We start from the raw sequence: 23,466 nt of genomic DNA, 5'->3' as shown, positions 1-23,466 counted from the left end.
AAAATGCAACCCATGGTGTGGGCACCATGACCATGGCCCCAGGATGCCCCCACAGAGGTCCTCAGCCCTGTCACAGCAGGCAGCCTGTAGCCGTGAGAAGCTCTTGCTGAGCTTGTCTGGCTTCAAGTCCCATCTCACGCGTAATCCACAGTTGTGTGATCGGGACCAATAATTAACCTCCCTAGGCTCATTTTCCTCGTCTGTATAATGGGCAAAATAATACCCACCTCCTGAGGTTCTTAGGGGATTAAGTGAGATTATCCTAAAAAGCACTCCGTAAACCTAAACTGCACCCAGTCGTGTTAGTAATGCTGGCAGGAATCACAGTCACCATCGTCTCCTTAAACTTGCCCTTGCCTAGTCTTAACCCAACAAAATTGCTGTTGCCCATTCCTGAAGTTCCAGAATTTGGAGCAGATGATGGAAAGGGGAGGCAGATAGAAAAACGGTCCCCAGTGATAAGCCGAAAGAAAGGGTCTTTTTCTTCTCAACAGCCTGCACCCAGCTGTGCCTCCCAGGGCTCCTGGCATGGGGCTTGCAAGGAGCAGCCTGTGAACCCAGCACAGCTGGAGTGACCCAGAGGCTAACCTCCTCGGGGGGGCAGAAAGGGGGTCTGAGGTACAGAGGTGAAGAACACCCTCGGCAGAGATAGGAGAGGTGTTTCGTGGTTGATGTGAAAGGAGAGAAGAGGAAAATCATGAGCTCACATACCGTGCAGAAAGTAGAGTTCTCAGATCAAATACAGGACTCCCAATTAAATCTGAATTTCAGATAAACAAGAAATAAGTCTGTAAGACAACTACGTCCTGAACAGTACATAAGGGAGACTGTAAAATTGTTGTTTCTCTGAAATCCAAACTTAACAGGACGTGGCGTGTTTGTATCAGCTAAGTCAGGCAACCTTGGCAGGAAGCAAGGTGACAGCAGGCTGGTGGGAGTCCTCTGGGGGGAGGTGGGGAGGGGACTCAGCCTGGCAGGGTCTGGGAAGGGGGGGATCAAAATCAAACCAGGTGGACAAGAGGGGCTCATGGCAAGGGAGTAATATCCAGACCCTAGAAGGAATTCAAAAAACTGAACACACACACACCCAAAAATTAAAAGTGGGCTTGGGACCCAAATAGACACTTCTTCAAAAGGAAACAGAAATGGTCAAGTATATGAAACACTGATCAATATTAATAATCATCAGAGAAATGCAAATCAAAGACACAATGTGATACCATCTTACTCCAGTTAAAACTACTACCGTCGGAAAGACAAAAAATAGCGAATGCTGCTGAGCATGCAGAGAAAGGGGTCCTCCCGGACGGACACTGAGGAATGTGGAGTACTACAGCCATTGTGGAAAACACACGGAGCTTCCCTCACAAAACCAAAAATAGAACTGCCGTAAAAGCCAGCAATCCCACTGCTGGATATATATTCAAAAGATGAAATCACTGTACTAAAGAGACATTTGTACTCTCAGTTTATTATAGCACTGTTCTTTTTTTAAAAAATATGTTGCTCTCTTTTTTTTTATATACCTTTTTTATTTATTTTTTTTAGTGTGGTGCTGAGGGTTAAACCCAGTACCTCCAATGTGCTAGGCAAGTGCTCTACCACTAAGCTACAATCCCAGCTGGAATGAACTGAGAGCTCCATCAAAGGATGAATGGATAAGGAAAATGTTATACATACATATAATGAAACATTATTCAGCCATGAAAAAGAATGCAATCATGTCAATGGCAGCAACAGGGATATAACTGAAGGTCATTATCTTAATGAAATAAGAAAGACGCAGGAAAAACCAATACCATGTGTTCTCACTCACTTGTGGAAACAAAATGTCCATCTCGTAGAAGAACAGAGTGGAACAGTGGTCACTAGAGAGCAGTAGTCCTTAATTCTTCTCTTAAGAAGAAATTTAGTTCTGGCATTTTGTAGTATAGTAGGGTAACTATTGGTTACAATGATCTATGACATATTTCAGACTAACAACAACAAAAAAAGTAGTATGAAATTCCTGACATAAAAATGATTACCATTTGAAGAGACAGAAGTGCTTACCCTGACTTGATCATTACACGTGGTGTTCACATACCAAATTATCACACAATTCCCCACAAAGATGCACAAGTATTATGTTTTAATGTTTAAAAGAGGGGGGATGTTAATCAGGACTCTTGTGAAAGATGGCAAGGCTGGCCAGGCAGAGGCGAGAAGAAAGAGTTCTGCAGGCCTGTGTGCAAAGACCTCGCGTCTGAAACGCACAGCGCGTTCTGAGCACCCCTGGGACCCATGTAAAGGGCACGGTGGGTGCGGAGGCAGGACCACTAGACCATCTGCTAGAGTGACCCTTACCTGGAACACATCTGTGCAGAACTTCCTTACGTCTACAATGTGCCGGCCTCTTCCTGAGGATGCGGCAGTAAGCAGGAAGGCGAGCTCGCGGTTCTCCTGGGCGACCCCACGCGAGCAGGACCAGAAGGTGTTTCAGATAAACAAGTCAACAGTGACAAGAGCCAGAGGTGGCCGACGAGCCCCCAAACCCGTATTGACTTGGTTAATCGGATGCACCATTAGGTATTTCCCAGATGTCATCTCCTGGAAGAAGCCTCCCCCAGCCCATTGGCCAGGGACAGGGGTCTCAGGCACAAAGCTTAGCATCCAATTGAGATGGAGAGTTTTCTTCTCCACACCACCCACCAGCCCGCAGACCCTGGGGAAAGGCTGTTAATCCTCTAGACCCAGCAGGCAATTAGTACTTACTACAAGCTAAAAAGTTATCTGTTGAAGAATTCTATGGGCATGGGATAGGGGATGTATCCAGTTGATTCCAGCTGGGCTTGTAGCTTAGTGGTAGTAGAGCACTGGTGGGGAAGCCTACTCCAGTCAGACTGATGGATCTGCAGATTCAGAAAGGATTGTGGGGTTCAAGTCAGAGTTTTTAAAACTTCAATGTACGGACCATTGGTTGAAGAAGCCGTGAGTGGGAGTGTTCTTGACCAGGACAGTGTAAGCATCATAGAGTTCCATAAGATTCTTTGGTTCTTTAGTAAGTTAAAAAAAAAAATCAACACTAGAAAAAGAATTTTAAAAAGAAAACAGCCAAATCACACAAACAAAAACAAAATCCTCTTGGTGAACAGGGATGACTTTGGGCCTGAGATAGGCGGCTCACAGGATCAGAGGGAAAACTGGTGGCCAGGTTTAGAAAAGCCAGATCCATAGCATGTCAGGGTATTTGTGGAGCAGGGAAGAAAACCAGCATGCTCAGGAGCCGCTCCAAGCCCTTACTCGTTTCAACGAAGCCCAGGAAGAGAAAACACAGCTGGCGTAACTCAGGGCACAGACCCGCTTCTCGCTTTTTTACAGATCACCTTAACTGAGACCAGGACTACACTCAGGGGGAATTCTGCACAGGACAGGATGTTGGAAAAAGAGAAAATGGACCCTGAGTGGCCAATATCCGAGTGCCCTTTATAATTATGGAGCTTTCTTTACCAAACCGTCAGAATGTAGGTCCAGGAACAGGTGGCCCAGGGATGCTACAGAATCTCCTTCAGCAATTTCTAAAGAAAAATCATTCATGAGCCCCTTCCTGGAGTTATTTGAATGGAACATTGACTAGAAATAGGAGAACAAGCCAGATAACATCTGTCACCATTCTTTATAGATCTACCCCCCCCCAAAAAAAAAAAAAACATTTCAGGAGAACAAAGAAATTATCCATCAGTGTGTCTTTTGTATGTGGGAGTGGGAAGTCACGCCGTCTCATTTTTTGGTGTGGTGGTGACAGAAGGGCAGGGGCTCCGGGGAATGAGCTGTTGGGATAACCAGTTTCAGGGTTAATGGGTGACGTCTAATTTATGTACAGATGTGTGTTCAGTGTTGCAGGTGCACGTCAAGATAAACATCCAGACACGTTGCTGCGCTGCAGGCAAGTTGCCCTCTTGTTGGAGCACCTGGGATTTGCAAATTTGGAGAAGGCATCCCCACCCAAGCAACTGTCAAGAATGATGGATGCTGAACTCATAGGTGAGAGGGAGGCAGGAAAGAGAGGGCTAAGCTCTGGGAACCTACTCGTATTTAGTTCCATTCTCTTTATCCTTAATTATCAGGGACTGGCGACTAGAAGTTCTATCCAGGATGCCCAGGAAGCCAAAACACCAGAGAAGTTATTGGAGAGGTAATAAGAACAGCTTAGAAATTATCTGCAGGAGAGAGGAGAAGAGGAGGGGGCTGATAATGGGGGACAGAGAGACAAGGGAGCAGAGAACCAAAGGGAGAGACGGAGAAGTGATTTTTGCAAGTCAGGAAAGAACAGGATAATTTCCCTTTGAAACAATTGTTTGCACAAGAAATTCTACTCTCCAGCTGTAATACCAATCATCCTTCTCCTGATTTTCAAAGCTCAACAGTCTTTTCATGGCCTTCCCAAATTCCCCTGGCCAATTCATCTTTCCTTTCACTTCCCATTCCTTTGTTTCTCATTTAAAAGCTAAAGGAGACTGGCAAACAGGCATTCAAACTGTTACAGCCCACAGACACCATGTCCCCAAGTTTTAAAAGAAATAACAGCAGTCCTTTTCAGTCCCCACCAGATTGAAAACCATTTTCACATACGCAATCCCATCCAATTGCCACCTCAGCCCTGTGAAATAGGTCGGGCAGGCAATGTCTTTCTTCCAAGATAAGAAAACCGTGATAGAGAAATAAAGACCTGGGTTCAAAATGATGCAGCCAGCCAGTCAGGAGAGCAGTGGAGAGGCAAAGCCCAATCTTCCCAAAGCAAGTTCAAGTTCCTTTCTAACACCACACTGCCTGAAGTCTGTGCTCTTCACCACTCAACAGAGGGAAATGTGATTCTTCTGGAAAAGAGGGAAGGAGCTGGAACTGAAGCACTGCTCCTGAGGATGGGGATCCCCTGCAAATGCTCTTCTGGTGGGGAGATACCATCCAGTCCATCCATTCTGCAACGGTGCACAGAGGCATTGATACACAGCTATGCTGGGCAGGTGGCTGCTTCTCCTCCTTATTGTGTAGCACTTATAAGTTGGAGGGAAATGTGACCCATCCCCAACTCCAAAGACAGCCTCCAGTTGGTGGTCTAAACCCATCAGACAATCCCATCAATTTACCATAAGAATTGGTCCAAGGGTGAACAATAACCCAAATTTAATTCAGCTGGGCCATGCTTTCCCCTGGGAGTCACAGTGGCGGGTTCGAGTTGGCTTAATGAGAGTGAAGCCCAGGACCCAGGCCAACTTTATGGCTGTGACTGGCAGCCACACAGGCCCTGCATTGACTAGATCCCTATCATTGATTTGATTCTCTGGTTTTGTCTTCTTGAAGGTCTTCATAATAATTGTTAACTTCAGGAGCCCCAATTTTTTTCTTTCTTATTAAGCCCCAAACATTATATAGACGATTCTGCACAGGACTTTGATTTGTTAGTGGAAAATTAAAACAAAGAAACAGGCAGGCTGGCTACAGTAGGCTGCCATCTTGCAACCATGAGAAAAACCAATCACGAGAGCAGAGCCAACATTCAGAGGAGGACAGAGCTCAGAGATCACAGTGAGCACAGAATGGGTAAGAGAGCTCTCAATGCAACAAACTGACATTTAGAGTCACAGCAACAGGGAAGGAAGGAGCGACCTCAGCCACCTCCTCCACACATTCCGCACTCCACCATAGGTTTTCTATGAACTTCGTCCTGTCCACTCACTCCAGCACCTAGGGGTACCCCTGCCTCATTAGCAACTTGACCAAATCAGCACCTACTTTCTGACCCCTTGGCATGCAACACACTCAGCCCTGAGGTGGGCTGAACCATTTATGTGCCTTACAGTGTCGACTTGGCCAAGAGGCATAAAAATGGTAATGTTTGGAGCTGGACAGGACCCTATAATTTTCAAATGGAAACAAAGCTCATAGGGTAAGTGACTTGTCCAGGGACACACAGTGATGCAAAGGTCTTCCGAAGCCCAGGAACCATTCACACGTGTCTACGTACAAGTTAAGATTCTATCTTTCTCCCTATGAAAGAAAATACATGGCCCAGTTGTAAAGGGTTTGGTACACAAAACCATTCTATCTGCTCCAAGACAGACTCTCCAGCTGTTTACAAAAGTCCAAATCAGCTCCGTGTTCTATTCTGAGAAAACTTACCTATTCCCTAATGGAATTTAATCATTCATATTCTGTACTGAATTGTCTGGGTTCACAACCTGAATTATTCCACTGACTAACTCTGTGATCTTAGGCAAGTTTTTCATATCACCATGATTCAAATTTCCTCCTCAGTAGAACAGGATGATGGTATCTACCACAGAAAGGAGAAAGGATGAAGTAGGTTAAAGAATATAAAGCACTATAATAGGACTTGCACATAGTCTGTGCTTAATGAAAGTTAGCTATCGTTACTCTTATTATTATACTCTCCCTTACAGCATTGCTCATGGGTTGTCAAGGATTTGCTCATGATTATTAAGTTGACATTTTACTTTTTACAAATGTCTGCTTTACCTTCTCCCAAAAACAGCTTCAAGAGATGATTAAATATGATTTCTACAACACCTAGGACAGGGCTCTGCTCTCAGTGAGTACTCAACAAAGAATTGTTGATTTGTTTTATTGTTGTTGTTGTTTGGTACCGGGGATTGAACTCAGGGGCATTCAACCACTGAGCCCATCCCCAGCCTTATTTTGTATTTTATTTAGAGACAGGGTCTCCCTGAGTAGCTTGAGGCCTCGCTTTTGCTGAGGCTGGCTTTGAACTCTGGATCTTCCCGTCTTAACCTTTCAAGCTGCTGGTATTACAGGCGTGTGCCACTACACTGGGCTCAAGAATTATTGATTTGTGATTCACCTCCTCCTCTTCTGGCAGTTGGGATGTAAGAATTTCTTCACCCGCTTTAGAAAAGCCTAGCTTTCTGGTTTGCAAGATGCAGAAGCCAACCAAGGTTGGGGTGCAGCTCAATGGTAGATCACTTGTGTAGTGCACATGAGGCCCTGTGTTCAATCTCCAGCCTCACACAAAAAAAAAAAAAAAAAAATTAAGGGAAGGTTCCAGGAACTCCTAGAAGTGGCAGGAAAGAACCCTGTTCTTTGTTCTAAGTGCACACAAAACAAACCGGGCTCCATGATAAATGAAGACATTTGCATTAGATGTCAAGAAAAACTCACTGTGTTGGGCACTGGTAAACTTTCAAAGGAGGTCATGGTGTTCTCCTTTCTGGAGATGCAGAAATGGTAGAGGCTGCTTTTATCCTAGATGGCTGGAATGAGATCCTTGCTGCTGTCAAGTGGACTGACCAGAGTCTCGTGTTCTTGTGTGGACCTGAAATCAAAGCAAAGCAAAAACACAAAGAGTCCTGGAAGTCAATGCCTCACAGCCCAGAAGATTCCCTGGAGCACACTCAAGTCACAGAAGCTGTGTCCAGGGCCACTTCTTTGTCTCCAGGGTGAGACAGGATTGGGGACAAGTTGTGAGGAATTAATGACATCTTATCCCTGCAGGAATCTGAGCTCCTTGGGAGAAAGGTGTGGTCTAAACACCAGGCATTGTTATAATGAATCAGAATTTCTTCCCTTCAAATCCCTTTATGCTCTTAACGATGAACCATTTCTAGGAAAGGAGAACAGGAGGCTGGAGACATCACTTTCCAACTTTCAGCCAGGCTTCCCAAGCTCTTTTCTTCTCGGGGATCAAATGCCTCCAAATGTCCAGACGCCCTTCTGTCTAAACAGGAAATTCCCTATTCCTGACCTCTACCTTTCCCTTCTTTTCCTTCCTCGGTTTTCTTGACCCTTTGACCTGAACATAATATAAATATTTAATCTCATTTAGTACCTGAAAAATTATCTTTATTTATTGTGTTTATTTAGGTGCAAGTTACTTAAAAACAAAACAGGAACTACAGGATTGGGTCAAATGGGTCTGATTTTTCCACTGGAGGTCATCCTTTGGGGTATTTAGATAATTGACTAATTTCTACCCAAACATGCCACAGATTTTTCCAGCCATCTCCTCTTGGGTCCTTCCTTCCCTCCACGTCTCCTGACAAAATCCTACTCACCTTTCAAAACCTCTTTCAGATAACCCCCCTCTGTGAAGACTTTCCTGGGAGCTGCCCCCTGTCCCCTGCCAGCTCCCCTCCTCCTCTGCCTTCCCAGAGTGCTCTGGGCTGGCCTGGTGTGGGTCTTTTCACAGCATGCAATTCTCTGGGGCCTACTGGGAGGCAATAGGTGTCCCAGCAGGACTCCAGAATCACCCTACCCGGCTTCCCGGACAGTCTTGAGACGCTAGGCAAGTGTGATCTTTTCTCTGGGCCAAAGATCTCATCTTGTTCATTTTGCTGTTGTTGTTGTTGTTGTTGTTTCTGATTTTGAGGAGAGTCTATGCAATCTCTGGGGAATGAATAGAGAAGGAAGAAAAGGAACTGAAACAGTATAATTAATAAAGAAAAAGTTTGGAGAAGTTAGAAGAAAGAGGGGAGGGGAAAGGAAGGGTTTTGTAAAAAGGAGAAAATACATCATTTGAGAGTGGTCGCGATGTCAAAGATCCAGCCCCTAAGTTAGCAGCCCTCACTCCAAGACAAAGCTGCTGTGAGCGTCTGCATTGGGGTGGGCTTCTGTGCTGGGGTGGGGGTTGCTATGTCAGCTAACTCCATGCTCCTGTGCACCCCTGAAGTCTTGGGCTGAGGCTGCGGTGCAGCGACAGGACGAGGCATGAGCGGGCAGGTTCCGCCAGCCTGCCCTGGCACAGTTCGCACAGTCTGCCTCTGAGGCAGGACCAGCCTTTCTGACTGCCCCGCCCCCTCCTCTACTAAGCCAGACCAGCATAGCCTCAGGCTAAAAGAAGCCTGTAGCTGTCAAGCTGGGGGATCAACTTATCCTTTTAACACAAAAGTCAGACCCTGTCATTCCCATCCTGAAGGCTCCCCAGGTGCCCAAGATATAATCCAAGGATTTTACGATGGCCCCCGTGCCTGGCAGCTTCTCTGCACTCCGTTCCTACCTGGCCTTCTAGCTGTCTCCTAAAGATACAAACAAGGCTCCCCACTCTGTCGGCTTTGTACTTGCAGTTCTGAGGAGCTACTCACAGCCTGCACCCTCGTTCATTCCCATGTGCCCTTTGGGAGGCGTCTCCCATGACCACCTCTCTCTAGGTTATTGTGAGACTGAATAAAAATCGTAAACAGGAGGGACTTCATCAACTGGAAGATTCTGTAGAAACCTGAGTCGGCGGCAACATGCTGTAGTGGAAAATCACTGAACTCAAAGCCACAGGGTTGAGCAGGGCCCAAGGACTGATTCCATCACTTACTTCCCCTGGGACTTTGGGCAAGTCATGTAACTTTAGTTTCCTTATCTATAAAAATATGGTCTGTTGTGAAATGGAGACACCATATGTCGGAGCAGCAATCACTGGTTCCCAATACCAAGCAGATCGTTGGTCTGGATCTGCTCATGACCGAGAAGACACAGGAGCAGCACAGAACACCTGGGTCTGATGAGGCTTAAAAGGTCTGAGGAACAAGGAGGAGTCGGACTGGAGGGACCATGGAGAGAGCAGAAAAAGCAGTTTGGTCCCCAGAGTCACTAATGGGCCTTAAGGATCCATTGATGGTTTTAGAGAAGGAAACAAGAAAAATAAATGTCCTCTGTGAGAAGCAGCTCGGGAATAGGGAATGCTCTGAAATCGTTGGGTTCTCCACTTCAGGGCTCGGAGGCACCCTACTGGAATGAGATGTGTGTTTCAGAGGACCAGGCCTGACTAGCCTCTTCTTTCTCATAGCCAGAGCTCAGAGCAAATATTCTGTCCAGATTTCTAGAACTTGGACCTTGTATTAGTTATCTATGGATACACAACAAATTATTTCAAGAATTAGTGGCTAAAAGCAAAAAATGAGCATTTATTATGTCAGTTTCTGCAGAATAGAAATGGGGGAGGGAGCCTAGGTGAGTAGCTGGGACTCCAGGTCTCTTGCAAAGTTGTGGTCAAGATGTCAGCTGAGGCTGCTGAGGTCCTCGGAGGATCTGACTAGGGCTGGGGATTCAGTTCCACAGCAGCTTCCCCACATGGATGGCAAACTGAGGCTGGTTGTTGGTGAGAGGCCTCAGCTCCTCACCACATAAATTTCTCCAAAGTCTTGCTTGGTGGGACTTGTGACACACGAGGACACAGGTACCTAATCTCCACTGTGAGTGTCCGAGAGAGACTAAAGCAAATGCTACAGTGACTCTGTGGACCCAACCTCAGAAGTCACTCGCCATCACTTCATGGTATTCTGACCAACTCGGATCCTCCGGGAGAGGTCTAGGTAAGAGGGTGATCAGGCCGCACTGGGGGCCATCTTGGAGACTGGCTAGCATGGCGAGGGAAGAGTGATGTTGAATAGAAAGATCTTGGAACCAAATAGACCTGGGTTCCAATTCAAGTCCTTGACCACTCCCTGTGTGACCTTCTTTTAGATAAAACAGGTGCCAAATAACAGTGCCAATGCGGCAGACGGGTTTTTTAAGAAGTCAGCCAAGTGGCGAGTACAGGGTGCTTGGTCCAGTTCTCAGGTACGGAGCCTGGTGAAACAAAGGCGGCTTTGCTTATTGGTATAATGGACGGACGAGGAGGTGGGGCACAGTTCAACATTCGGGTGGTCAACGGAACAATGCCCTGCACTCAAGGTATCCGGGCCTCATCCCTGCAATATGTAAGCACGTCACCTTGATGGCAAGAGGGACATGCAGATATAAACCTAGGACTTGGGATGGGGACATTATCCAGATGAGCCCAATCATGTCATCACAGGGTCCTTTAAGAGGCAGGCAGTAAAGGCAGAGCCAGGAGAGAGCAATGTGAGAGCAAGAGCAGCGGACGGAGTGGCACGGCCAGGAGCCAAGAAACCCAGGTAGCCAACAGCTTGAAACCAAAAGAAGCAAGGAACAGATTCTCCCTGGGAGCCTCCAGCAAGAACCATCCCTGTCAACACCTTGGTTTGGGGATCACTTCTGGCCTCCAGAATAAAAGAATAAACTTGTTCTCTTTTAATCCACTGTTTGCACTAATTTGTTATGGCAGCAAGAGGAAACTAACTCAATCCTTTGAGAGTGCCTAACTGACACCTGGGGCTTAAGGAGGAGGCTGGGGAGAGAAAGGACAAAGGAGGAGCAGGAGGAAAAGGTGCACGTTGCTGAACCTCTAAGGACCACCCGCCACCCTCTTGCAAGTCGGGGTGAGCCCTAACTCTCTAGGTGCTGGAGGTGAGGGAAGGAATGGATTTGGGACCCAAATGCAAATGAGGTAGAAAGCAAAGGGCAAGACAGTGGCTTTGCAGCCGACTGGCCAGGCCATGGACTTGACATTGACAAGGGGAGCAATCTGCAGACTGTTTTCTCCCCTCTGAAAAAGGACACGGAAAGGCTCCAGGAAATGCCACCTCTAAAAACCTTGAGGAGGTGAAGAGGAGGGGGAAAGACAGCTTGTGTTCCTCTGTCCCACTTGCTGCTTTGTGACACTGAGAAAATCTGTTTTACCTCCACTGGCCTCAGTTCCTCTGTCTGTCAAATGAGACATTTGGGGATCACATAGGTGGATGCATGCAGGATATTCCATACAACAAAACAGTAAGCCATTAGCACATGGCAGCTGTTATTATGGTAAGCAAGTTCATTTAGAAGCATTTATGAAGTACTTAATGTCTATGAGACAGTGTAGACACTTGATAATAAGACATTGTCAGCTCCTTGTGAGTTTATGGTCAAGTGCAGGACACAGGCAGTTCCGACAGGGCATCGAGGCCAGGCTGGAGAGTCCTAAGATTATGGGTACTCTAATAGGTAAGCAAAGAATTATTTCTGCAGCAAGACAGACTTCAACCCCATGGTCAACCTGAGAGCACTATGTGGATCTAAAGAAGACAATCAAAGTCTGGTCATTCCTTTTCCACACCCCAAAGTCACCATGTGTAAGACAGCAGCTATGGCTGAGGATATGGAGCTCAGTAGTAGAACACTTGCCTGGCATGCATGAGCCTTGGAGTCCATCTCCAGTACCACAAAAGATAGAAAAAAGAAAGGAAGGAAGGAAAGAAAGGAAGGATGGAAAGGAAAGAAAGAGAGAGAGCAACTGTTCTTGGTTGGTGTTAAGATTTCAGTAAAATAGCTGGGTGTGGTGGCGCATGCCTGTAATCCCAGCAGCTCCAGGAGCTGAGACAGGAGGATGACAAACTCAAAGTCAGCCTCAGCAAGGCCCTAAGCAACTTAGTGAGACCCTGTCTCAAAAAAAGAAAAGAAAAAAAGGACGGGGGTCTGGTCTAGGGCTGTAGTTCTATGGTAAAAGTGCCCCTGGTTAAATCTTCAGTACCAAAAAAAAAAGAAAGAACAAAAAAAGGATTTCGATAAAATAATCCACATAGTAATGGCTCCATTAGTAGCAGTTACTCTTATTAGTATAGAGAACCCAAGCTTTGGAATTATGCAGTTCTTTATTCCAAATCTAATGGATGCACTTACAATCTGTCTGATCTTATAGTTTAAATTTACTAAGTATCCGCTGATCATCCATGAAACCAGAATGATCCCCCTTACTTACAGAGATGTCATGAAGTTGAGAGATTTTTCATGCAGTGAGCCTGGCACTTGGTAGATTCCATAAAAGAAAGGTACGTTGGCCAGGCTCACCTGTAGGGAGAAGCTCCCCAGAAACTGAATGATACTGGAGGGTCGTTCTGTTCCCTCAACTTTTGTTGCTCACCTGGTTGGCCCTGCTCAGAGAGATGGCCAAGGTGCTAAATTCTTGCTCCATACCAGACATGGCTAATAGAAAAAAGTAAATACTGAGCCATGAGCAGTGCCAGCCAGAATACCTACAGGATCCTCTGTTTTGTGCACAGACACCTTCAGGCAGCCTTGCCAGGGCCCCCCTCTGGTCTGGTGCAAAGGCAGTGCCTCCATCTTGAGGAGCCACACTGACTTCTCCCTGGCAGAGGCTCTCATTGACCCTCCTTGCAACCCAGCTGAGTGGGGCAAGAAGGCAGATGTGTCCTGTCCACAAATAAAACCCCCATGATCTCCCAGGATAGCAAAGAAACAGAAGCTTCTATCTAAGCGCCTGTGTTAGGGGCTGGGCTGAGCTGCCCCCTTAAGAAGGGACTAGTACTATTATACCCATTTCCTGGTAAGTAAACTGAGGCCCAGAGAAATGAAGTAGCTTGCTGCAGATGGTAAGAATCAAGATTCATATCTAGGCATCCGACTTTGGAAAGGTTTTAGTCAGTTTTTTTTTTTTTTTTGCTGCTGTGACTAAAGGACCCGACCAGAACAATTGTGGAGGAGGAAAAGTTTATTGGAGGGCTCACAGTTTCAGAGGTTTCAATCCATAGACAGCAGGCGCCACTTCTCAGGGCTCAAGATGAGGCAGGACATCATGGCGGAGGGAAGCAGCAGAGGGAAGAGGCTCACATGATGATCAGAAGCAGAGAGACAGACAGACTCCACTCAACAGATACAAATATATGCCCAAAGCCACACCCCAATTCCCACCTCCTCCAGCCACACCCCACCACCCCAGTTACCACTCAGTTAAGCCCTGACAGGGGATTAATCACTGATTGGGTTCAGACTCTCACAACCCAATCATGTCTCCTCTGAACCTTCTTACATTGTCTCACAAGTGAAGTTTGGGGGGACACCTCAATCCAAACCACACAGAAGCCCTGATTTTCCCACCAGGGCATGCTGGCACAGCCTGAGGGACCCACAGTGCCAGAAATTGCCCCCTAGCTAACCACGGACTCGGGGAGGCTAAGAGGTAGCAGATGCCCACATGGGCATCTGTGGAATCCCAAGAGGCTCCCTGCCTTGATAGGATCCATCCAGACTCCTCTAGCTCCTGCAGGACCCTGTCCCCCGCCCTCCTTCAGAGCCTTCTCCATTGCTCCTCCTTCCTTTGAGGAGCTGGAGAGAAATCTGCTAAAACCCCTCCCCAGCACCCCCAGGTCAGCCCTGGGGGAAAGGCCTTCTTGGCTAAGGACACCAAAAAACTTGTCAACCTTTCCCAAGCCCTTCCCAGGCAGGGAATTAGAGCAAGAAGACAGAGGGGGAGGAGGAGCCATTGACCGAAGCTTTCCCCCAAACACGGAGCCAGTCCAGAGCGTCCTGAGGAGTGGAGCCCAGCAGGTCGCAACTCACCCAAAGCTCCTCCCCTGCAGCTGCACCGGCTAATTATAAGGGAGAGTTGAAAGAAGGCTCCCAACTCCACATGACAGTGCCATTTGGTCTTCACCCTCCTTCTCTCCTCCTCCCTTCCTCCCCTCGGTTCCCTTTCCTTTTCTCCCCCCTTGTTTGGTTCCTGGCAGTGTGCTCAGGGTGGGTGTGGGTCAGCGGCGGGAACAGAACCACCTGCTTCCTGGAGCCACAGCATGGACTCTGCCTCCTGACCCAACACCATGGCCCGTCCATGGATTCCCTTGAGAAACAAGCGAACAAGTGGCTTAGACTTGTCCCCCTCCTGCTGTCCTCACCTCGCACTGTACAATGTGCTCACTGATTCACAAAGACACTTAAGAGCATTCTTTACCCCAACAACCCCATATCATACACTATAATAATTTGGTGTCGTCAGCTCATGACACTCTCAAAGCTTCTATGTCAAGGTTCTCGTATCAAGAACATCCCCCCCAAGATCCTTAACTGTAATTGACATCAGCATAGGCTTAAGGAAGGGACGTCACCGTGGGGGGCTGAGGGATGGATGAGGTGCCACCCACTTTATAGATGAGAAAAGTGAGGCCAAAAGCATATACCACTATGTCTGCAGACTTTAGCTAAATGGGAGCTAGAGGGGTGGTAAAGAGAAAGGGATGCCCTGGCAGGGTCAACAGAGAATTAGCAGGGACCTGGGTGGGTCAGTAAATTGGACACACAGGGAAACCAACAGGATTCCACTTGAAGTCTCCAGCTTGACCAAATCCAAGCTTTTTGGGATCTGGAACCAGGTGTGCTGTGTGGGTCTGGAGAATAAGATGCTGGTGGACCCACATGGCCCCTCACTGAGGTGGAATGCATGTCCCCAGACAAGGCAGCCAAGAAACAGAGGAGGAGACGCTTGCCAGAGCGACTCAGGAACACTTGATTCCATGGTACGAGTCCAGCCATGCAAACAGGGAGAACTTGCCAGAGCTGGAAACCTGTAACCAGCTGTTTCCTCTCCACCCCAGTCTTCACACGACTTCATCCTGGTCAGGTCCTCTGACAGCTAGGATCCAACACTGGCAAATCCATCTACAACAGAAGGATCCAGACACTACTGTTCACAGGCAGCCGCAGAGCTCTGTGCAACCTTTGAGATGTTCCTGCAGCCTTGCAGTCATAACTGGCCCTTTTTCCTGGCTCCCGGTAGCCCGGGGCAACCAGGCCATGCTCCCCATACCCGGTGCACAGTCCAAAGTCATCCCTAGACCTGCCGAGATCTGACCAATGGCCACCAGTTTCCCCAGACCCGGAGCCCAGAGCCTCTGCTCTCCGCATCCACAGAGCCCTCGCTAGACACCCATTCTCATGGGCGGGAACTGCTAAGATCTGATTTGTTTTTCTCCAACCACACCTAAGCTCCCTCAGCTTCTATCTCACGCTTTATCTTCTCAGAGGCTCATCAAAGAGAAAGAAGAGGAGTGTGATGAGAGTAGTTCTAAATAATGGCATAAGGAAAGGGGGAAAGATCTACAGACGAGTCTAAGAATCCCTCCCTGCTAGCTTATTCTTCCAAATGACCTAGTGGGAAATTTAATTAAGAAGATCAGCTGGTCAAGTTTTGGGAGGGCCTTTGGAATTCTCCAACAATCTCCAAAGGACTTGAGCAATGTTTGGAAACAGAAAGTTAATCATTGTGGAATCATTCAAAAACAAAAAAATTAAAATAAAAACACTGAAATGACCTGGCCCAAATATTGCTTCCTCTTAAGATACAATTCCACACTGACATACACCCTATTTGTCTAGGTGCCCGGCTTCCTACATACAAATAAATGTGTGCCTACAACATCTGCAGGGACTGAAGATGCCAGAGAGTGTGCCCGCCCTGATGGAGTCACCAGAATCAACAAAGAAAATATAGAACATTCAGTTTTGCATTTTAGGTAAACAACAAATACTTTTTAATATATATTTCTCAAATATTGAATGATATATATATATATATGTGTGTGTGTGTGTGTGTGTGTGTGTGTGTATATATATATATATATATACACTAAAACTTGCTATTTATCTGAAACCCAAATTTAACTGGACATTCTAGATTTTATCTGGCTTTCTAGCCATAAACATCTACTTCTAGGTCCCCAACAGAGGTATCCTGACCCAAGCCCATGTAGATATTCCCCCATGAACATGACCCTTGACCCATTGTGAATTTTCCCTATTTTCATATAACCATCTGACATTATCCAGGGCTGAGGATCTAAGGAATAGCAGACTTTTTTCCAGGCCATTCTGCATCTGCCTGGCTCCTCAACCCACTCAGGAATGTGGTCTGTGACTCAAAGGACAAAGGGAAAGGGGTGCTCAGATTCTCAAAATGTCAAAGACCTTTGGCATTCCAGAAGGTTATTATATCACTCCTTCTAAATTCTTCCTCTACTGCAGCCCTGGGAGAGGATGTTTGAGTAAGGACAGGATGAAAGTATTGGCTCATATAAAAAAGTTTAATTCCCAGGTGCTAGAAAAAAAAATCAAAGTGGCTTAGATTGCTCTTTCTGGTTTCTAAGGTAACATCACAGAGATGGCCTGGGCGGAGGTGGTGCTGTCTTAGTAGATCTGTGGCTAACAGATGGGAGGAGTGGTTTTGTGCCTGTTGAGAATGGCTCCCAACCCTGCACTCTGGGCACAGAGACTGGCCATGTCATGGGGCATCCCAGGATATTCCCACGCCCTTTCCCTGCACACAGCATGGACAGCTGCGCACCCTCCAAGTCGGTGAGCTCTCTCTCCTAGTAAAGAGGAAAAAAGATCTCCCAAGGGCTTGCGAGGGTCCCTGGAAGCATCTCCCGTGGGGCTTTTCTCTTGCTGGGCACGTGTAAACAAGACTCCCTCATGTTCTGACTCACTCTGGAATGAGCTCCACTCAGAGCCCGGCTCTCTCTGGCAGCTTGGCAGTCAGCCTGGGAAGGTGAGGGAAGGAGCACTCTCCCTCCGCGTCTCAGGCTCGCTGGCCGGAGACTCACCCAGCCAGCCTTCTCGCTCCAGGTTAGATGGGGTTCACTTAACCAGCGGGGTGTCTGCAAACATCAGGGGAGTCCTCAAAGGGGCAGAGCGGAGACCTGACACCAGTCGTCTCGTGAGAGCAAGCTCAGGCTTAGGGCTTCCAGATGGGATCTTGGAGGTCTCTGGGGACTCTCTCTTGAAAACCAGAGTCTTCAGGATCGGCAAAAAAAGGTCTCTGGTCTGGTCTCCTAGAACCCAACCAAATTAGAGAAAAGTGATGGAATTCCAAGGGTCCCTGAGGAAAATAAAGAAAAACAGAAGAATAAAATAAAGCAAGAGTACTGCAGGAACTTCCGAAGAGTGAAAAGTGCCTGGCCTAAAAACAGACAGAAGAATGCACCTGTGTCAGGAACTCCTGTCCTTCAGAGTGGACATTACATGAAGAGACACAGTCCCAGGGCTCTCTGTGTGGGTTAAAAAGAGGCCTGGGTGACGGCCAAGTACCACTCAGAATCAGCAAGTCTGTGAAGATGTCTGTGGATGTAGAGGAAACCTCTCCGACGGGCTCAAGGGGAGAGAGAGGTGTTGGAAAGAGTAACAGGAATGGCGTGGAGTAGGACTGTATGGGTTCCTGGGACAGAAAGCCAAAGCCTCTGTGATCCAGGGCCACTCTCACCCATCTTTAACCCATGGGCTCCATCCTCCACGCTTGCTACTAAAAATTTGTTCATCTTGTCCTGATCACAATATCCCAGCCTAAGACTTCTCAGCTCCCACAAGTGTCCCAGCGGGTGCCTTTTTTTTTTTTTTTTTTTTTTTTTGGACCTTCCATTCATACTTATGAAAGAGGAAATCTAATTGGCCCAGCCTCACCTGGGGATGGACCCTCACAGGATCTGAAAAGGCTCCAAGCACTGACCCTCACTACCCAGGAACAGAGGCAGAACAGCAATGCCTGAAACAGAAGGGAAACAGGAACGAAGAGGAGAAGCAAGGTCACCTTTAGAAGAGGGAACTCTCCACTGTCCATGATGAAGACGAAGAATTTAGACTCCAAGTCAGAAGCTCATATGGCTTATTGGGCACTATGTGAAGACTCTGTTATATATAATCCTGTTCCGTATTCCCTCCAGTCTTACACAGTCGGCTGATATTTCCATTGTACAGATAAGGAAAGCTGAAGCTCAAGATAGTAAATGACTGTGGTCTCTCAGCCACTTGGTAGAGGCATCTGGTCCCACTCAGATTGAATGACTCTTATCCAGTACGTTTTCAGGTCGAGTCAGCCACCAAACAAGGTCCTTCCTCTGCAAGTAGAGTCAAATGAAACTCAGCATTAAAGGGCAATCTACTCTCCAAAGCCCCCTGAACAAGAAGGAATAGGAAGGCGCTGGGCTGATGGCACATACCTATAATCCCAGCAGCTCAGGAGGCTGAGAGGCAGGAGGATCACGAGTTCAAAGCCAGCCCCAGCAACTTAGCAAGGTCCCAAGCAATTCACTGAGACCCCATCTCTAAATAAAATACAAAAAAAAAAGGCCTGGGATATGGCTCAGTGATTAAGTTCCCCTGGGTTCAATTCCTGATATCACCCTACTCCCCACCCCAGAAAAAAAGAATAGGAAGGGAGAGGAAGGATGAAGGGAGGAAAGTGGATTTTTTCTTTGAGGAAATAAGAAGACAGCAATGGCAGGAAGGTGGGAGAAGTCTGGCCTCTGAGAACCCTGGGGGAGAGTGGGGGCAGGGGAGAAAAGTGGAATCCAAGGCCACAGAAAAATACCCACTTTAAAGGAGTGATTTTGTTGTTGTTCTTTGTTCTTGTACCGGAAGTGCCTATTAAAAAAAAAAAATCCTGCTGTTGCTCCAGCAACAGATAGAAGCAGAGCCCAGCAAAGGCTTTAGCAGGTCCAGAGCATTTTCTATCCCCAACTCCCCAACATTTCTATTGTCAAGGGGAAAAGGGCGGAGTCCTGCCCAGGCACGCTGCTGAGAAGACCCAGCAGAAACTTGAGTTCCACTTGAACTAGAACAAAAATTAAAGACAGGAATAGTGAAACAGATGGCAGGAGTACTCTGGGCTCTGCCCAGTTATACCTGAGGACTGTGACCGTGACAGACCAAAATCAAGCCCTGGAGAGAATACGCAAGAAAAGGAAGAAGAGAGATATTCAAAGCTGAAACGGGTGTGAGTGTGCACACACACACACACACACACACTCCTAGAGACCCACAAACACACGCAGAAATAGAGACCAGAGAGAGAAAGGAGACTGTCTTGTTTATCCTTGTGAAGAACATCTGGATTTCTCAGTGAGACCTGACTTGGGTCTTTTTCTCATTTTCCAGCTGCACCGAATGGTGAAATGCCTGGCGTGAGGGGCACAGTGAGTCAGCCCAGATTAAACTCTGTCCCTCTGCCCTCCGCTTTGCTCTTTGCCAGACCACACAGCTTCTCTCCCTGTCCTGCCAAGCTGGCTTAGCTCACCATCCAGGTAACGCACTTCAAAGGCACCAGGGTGAGCTGGGACGGGCTGGGCCAACCTCAGGACAGGAGCAGATTCCAAAAGGCACTGGCCCAGACGCTCCTCATCAATTTTCTTGAATGCCTCTCCCCCACCTCCCTCACTTCCCTCACACTTTGAATAACCCCTGGAAGTCAGAAGTGGAAAACCCAATTTTTCACCAAGGCTGTCAGCTTCTCGGGCACCGCCGGCCTGTGCGACTCTGTTATTGAGAGGTTGACCAGATGTCAGCCAATGTCAAAGCCCAGTCCTGCAATATGACTCTGGATGTTCTTTCCCGGAGTGGATTATACTATCTAGGACAGTCGGAGAGACCTGGGGGCGGGGGTGGGGTGCTCATATGACCAGAGAAACAGAACATTGATCAAAGTGTGTGTATTGTAGGGGTGCCCCTGCGTGTGGACCTTACGGCCTCAAGGCCAGTGGCCTGCATCTTTCTTAAGACATCACGCTTTTGTCACATTCTACTGACTATGGGTGTCTCCCGTGGAAAACCAGAGATCTCTGCCATCAGGAGACATACTCTTCTTTGTGTCCCAGGCAACCCGAAGTGAAGCCCAGTGCTAACGTGATAGTGTTAGGAGTCTACAGAGTTGGGTTCCTTTGCTGGTGGCCTCCTCTGACTTCTTTGAAACACTACAGAACTTGAGAATTAGGAAAGTAAAGTCACCACATTTCTTCCCCTCTCCAGGTCTTTCTTCCTTGCCAGTTGGGTTCACGCAGGAGATTCAGTACTGGTCCAAGAACTCAGAGCCTAGGAATCATGGATGACCCCTGTGTAATCCTGGACATGTCACTTGGCCTCTATAATCATGTTGCTTCACACCACTTTCTGCTTGACTCAGGAACTCAAATTATTTAATTTTAATTCATTTTAATTCAAATAGTCAAATGTGCCTAACAGCTATCCTATTAGAAAGTACAAACTTAGAAAATTTCCTCATTTTCCAAAGGAATTTAGAATAAGAACAATCCTACCTCTTGGATTGTCATGAGGATTAGATGAGACAATTATTGAAAATGCTTCATTGGATTATCTGATGTATAATGGGCAATGTTACAGAGAGATCAGTATGTTTCTTTAATTAACATTATTAGTATTATATTAGTATTGCCATTGTCATTATCATCCAGCTTAAATTTTAAAAAAGAAGAAGAATTTAGAAATCTTCCTGTTTAGCCCAATTTTACTGGGAGAGAACCTAAGGACAAAAATGGCATTGATTCGACAAGCACTATGAGAGGCAGAAACCCAAGATTGTCCCCAACAATCCATGTTCCTGTGTGATCCCATCCCTGGGGGGTGGGTGAGACCTGTGACTTGCTTTTTACCTCTAGACTCTGGCAAGGGTTATAGAACATTGTTCCTGAGGTTGTTACCTTATATGGTAAAGGTGAAAAGATTTTTGCAGACATAATTAAAGTCCCTGAGCAGGTGACTTTGAGTTGCTCAAAAGGGTAAGCCTGACATAATGAGGAAAGCTTTTCTTTTTTTTTTTATTTTTTTCTTTTTTTCTTTATTTTTTTTTAACTTTTTTTTTTAATATTTATTTTTTAGTTCTCGGTGGACACAACATCTTTGTTGGTATGTGGTGCTGAGGATCGAACCCGGGCCGCACGCATGCCAGGCGAGCGCGCTACCTCTTGAGCCACATCCCCAGCCCCCGAGGAAAGCTTTTCAAAAGAGGGCCTGGGTGTTCCCTAAAGTCAGAAACAAGCCCACAATGACTTATTTCAATAGGCCCAGCTAAACCATGCCTACCCCAAATGAGACAAGAAATAGGTGTCATCTGTGGCAATGTATCTCATAGCATAGAAAACTAAATCATATCCTTGAAAATAGTCTGTTGCATTTCCTTTAAGTGTAAGTGGTATGAGAGAGAACCTTATGTGTGTGTATATGTGTGTGTGTGCACGCACGTGTGTGTCAAACTCTGTCCCTAACTCATCCTGGCTGTGGTCTATTCCTGTGTTTTAGTCAGCTTTTTCACTGCTGTGACCAAAAGACCTGACAAGAACAATTTTGAAGGTGGAAAAGTTTCTTTGGGGCTCCCAGTTTCAGAGGTCTCAGTCCATAGGCGGCCAGTTCCATTGCTCTGTGCCTGAGGTGAAGCAGAACATCATGGCAGAGGGTGTGGTAGAGGAAAGACACTGGGGCGTGGTACCAGGAAGCAGAGAGAGAGAGAGACTAAGCTCTGCACACCAAGGACAAAAATATAGACCCCCAAGGCACCCCCAGGGACCCTCCGTCACACCCTTCCTGCCCACAGTTACCCACTACAGTTACCAATCCCTATCAGAGGATTAATGCACTACTTAGGTTAAAACTCTCATAACTCAATCATTGCACCTCTAAACCTTCTTTGGGGGACACCTCATATCCAAACCATAACATTTCACCCCTGGCCCCCAAAACTCACGCCCATCTCATAATGCAAACTCTATTTAACCCATTTTTAAGAGTCCCCATAATCTTAACAGTTTTAGCATGGCCCAAAAGTCCAAGTCCAAAGTCTCCTCTGAGACTCAAGGTGAACTCTCAGCACGAGCCCCTGTAAAAACCAAAAGCATGTTACCTATGTCCACCATATAAGGCACAGAGTAAACACTTCCATCCCACCAGGGAGAAATAGGGCAGAGAAATAAGGAATAGGGCCTAAGGAAATCCATCTAGGCACACAAGTCCTGTGGCTCCACATCCAGCACCTGGGGCACATCACATCATGATATTTTCTCCAAAGGGCTTGTGTAGCTCCGCCCTGTGGCTTGGCTGGTTGCAGCCCATAGGGCCTCTCTCTTGGTTTGTCTCTGCTTGATTCCTGCAACTTTCCTCAACAGACCTCCTTTTCTTAAAGTATCTCACAAATGAGCTTTTGGGGGACATCTGATATCTAAACCATAACACCTGGCTTGTTGGAAAAGCAAGGTCTGCTTGAGGCATTCATCACACAGTTATTGACCTTCTGTTCTATCCCCTTAACACACCTTGGCCACCTCGACTACCTCAAATTTGTACTTATTTGTTCCTGTCTATCGTCCCTGCTATATTGCAACCCTTGAGTATACAAAGACTTTATCTGACATTTGAGTCGCAGCTCCTGGCTCCAGAACTGGTACATAGTAAGTGCTCAATAAATAAATACTTGCTGACTGAAGAAGTTTCCAAGAGGGGAGACAGGCTTGGGATAACTCTTGACTGGTGAAAAAATGTTGACCTACCAACACAGGGAGGAAGGCCATTCCTAGCAAAGGTAGAAAAGAACAGTCCCTGCTTTTTGAGTTTTCCCCCATTTTACTGTAAAAACTCTGGTGGAGCTGGTAGATAGACACACCTGGAAAGGTTTTAGTAACTGACTAAACAAAACAGATGGACACATGGAAGAATATAATCAAAAAGTATCCCATTTAAATCATTTAAACAAAAAGCAATTTTTGAAAAGGCAATGGATCTGAATAGACATCTTTCCAAAGCAGATATACGAGTAGCCAGTAAGTGCATGAAAAGATGCTTAACAGGCAAATCAAAATTGCACTGGGCTATAATGTCATACATACACAGTAGAACGATTAAATCAAAAGTCAGATAACGATACGTGTTGGCAAGCATGTAGACAGTTGGAACCATCATATACTGCTCCAGGGAATGCTCAAGGTATAGTTACTTTGGATACAGTCTGGAAGTTCCTCAAAAAGTTAACCATAGAGTTAGTTACCTATGAACCAACAATCTCTTCCAAGGTGTATCACCCAA

The 23,466-nt window shown here is 46.6% G+C and overlaps 2 long non-coding RNA genes across 2 annotated transcripts in view; both read right to left on the bottom strand.

Moving 5' to 3' along the window:
* The window catches only part of LOC110598801 (uncharacterized), a 28,941-nt gene extending 12,774 nt beyond the window's left edge, over window positions 1-16,167 (bottom strand). Inside the window, exons 1-2 of the long non-coding RNA XR_005725831.2 lie at window positions 8,270-16,167; window positions 7,177-7,330 (exon numbers count right to left, since the gene is read on the bottom strand). This is a non-coding gene — a long non-coding RNA (uncharacterized LOC110598801). The remainder of the gene's footprint in view (window positions 1-7,176; window positions 7,331-8,269) is intronic.
* A 244-nt stretch (window positions 16,168-16,411) lies between these two features.
* Window positions 16,412-23,212, bottom strand: LOC144365625 (uncharacterized). The gene is made up of 2 exons (XR_013424294.1): window positions 18,603-23,212; window positions 16,412-18,500 (listed from the first exon to the last, which is right to left on the bottom strand). It is a non-coding gene; the product is annotated as an uncharacterized LOC144365625 (long non-coding RNA).
* Window positions 23,213-23,466: the final 254 nt, after the last annotated feature.

This window comes from Ictidomys tridecemlineatus, chromosome 7 (assembly GCF_052094955.1).
Source record: "Ictidomys tridecemlineatus isolate mIctTri1 chromosome 7, mIctTri1.hap1, whole genome shotgun sequence".
Classification (NCBI taxonomy): Eukaryota; Metazoa; Chordata; class Mammalia; order Rodentia; family Sciuridae; genus Ictidomys; species Ictidomys tridecemlineatus.
This window is presented reverse-complemented; position numbering and strand designations above follow the sequence as displayed.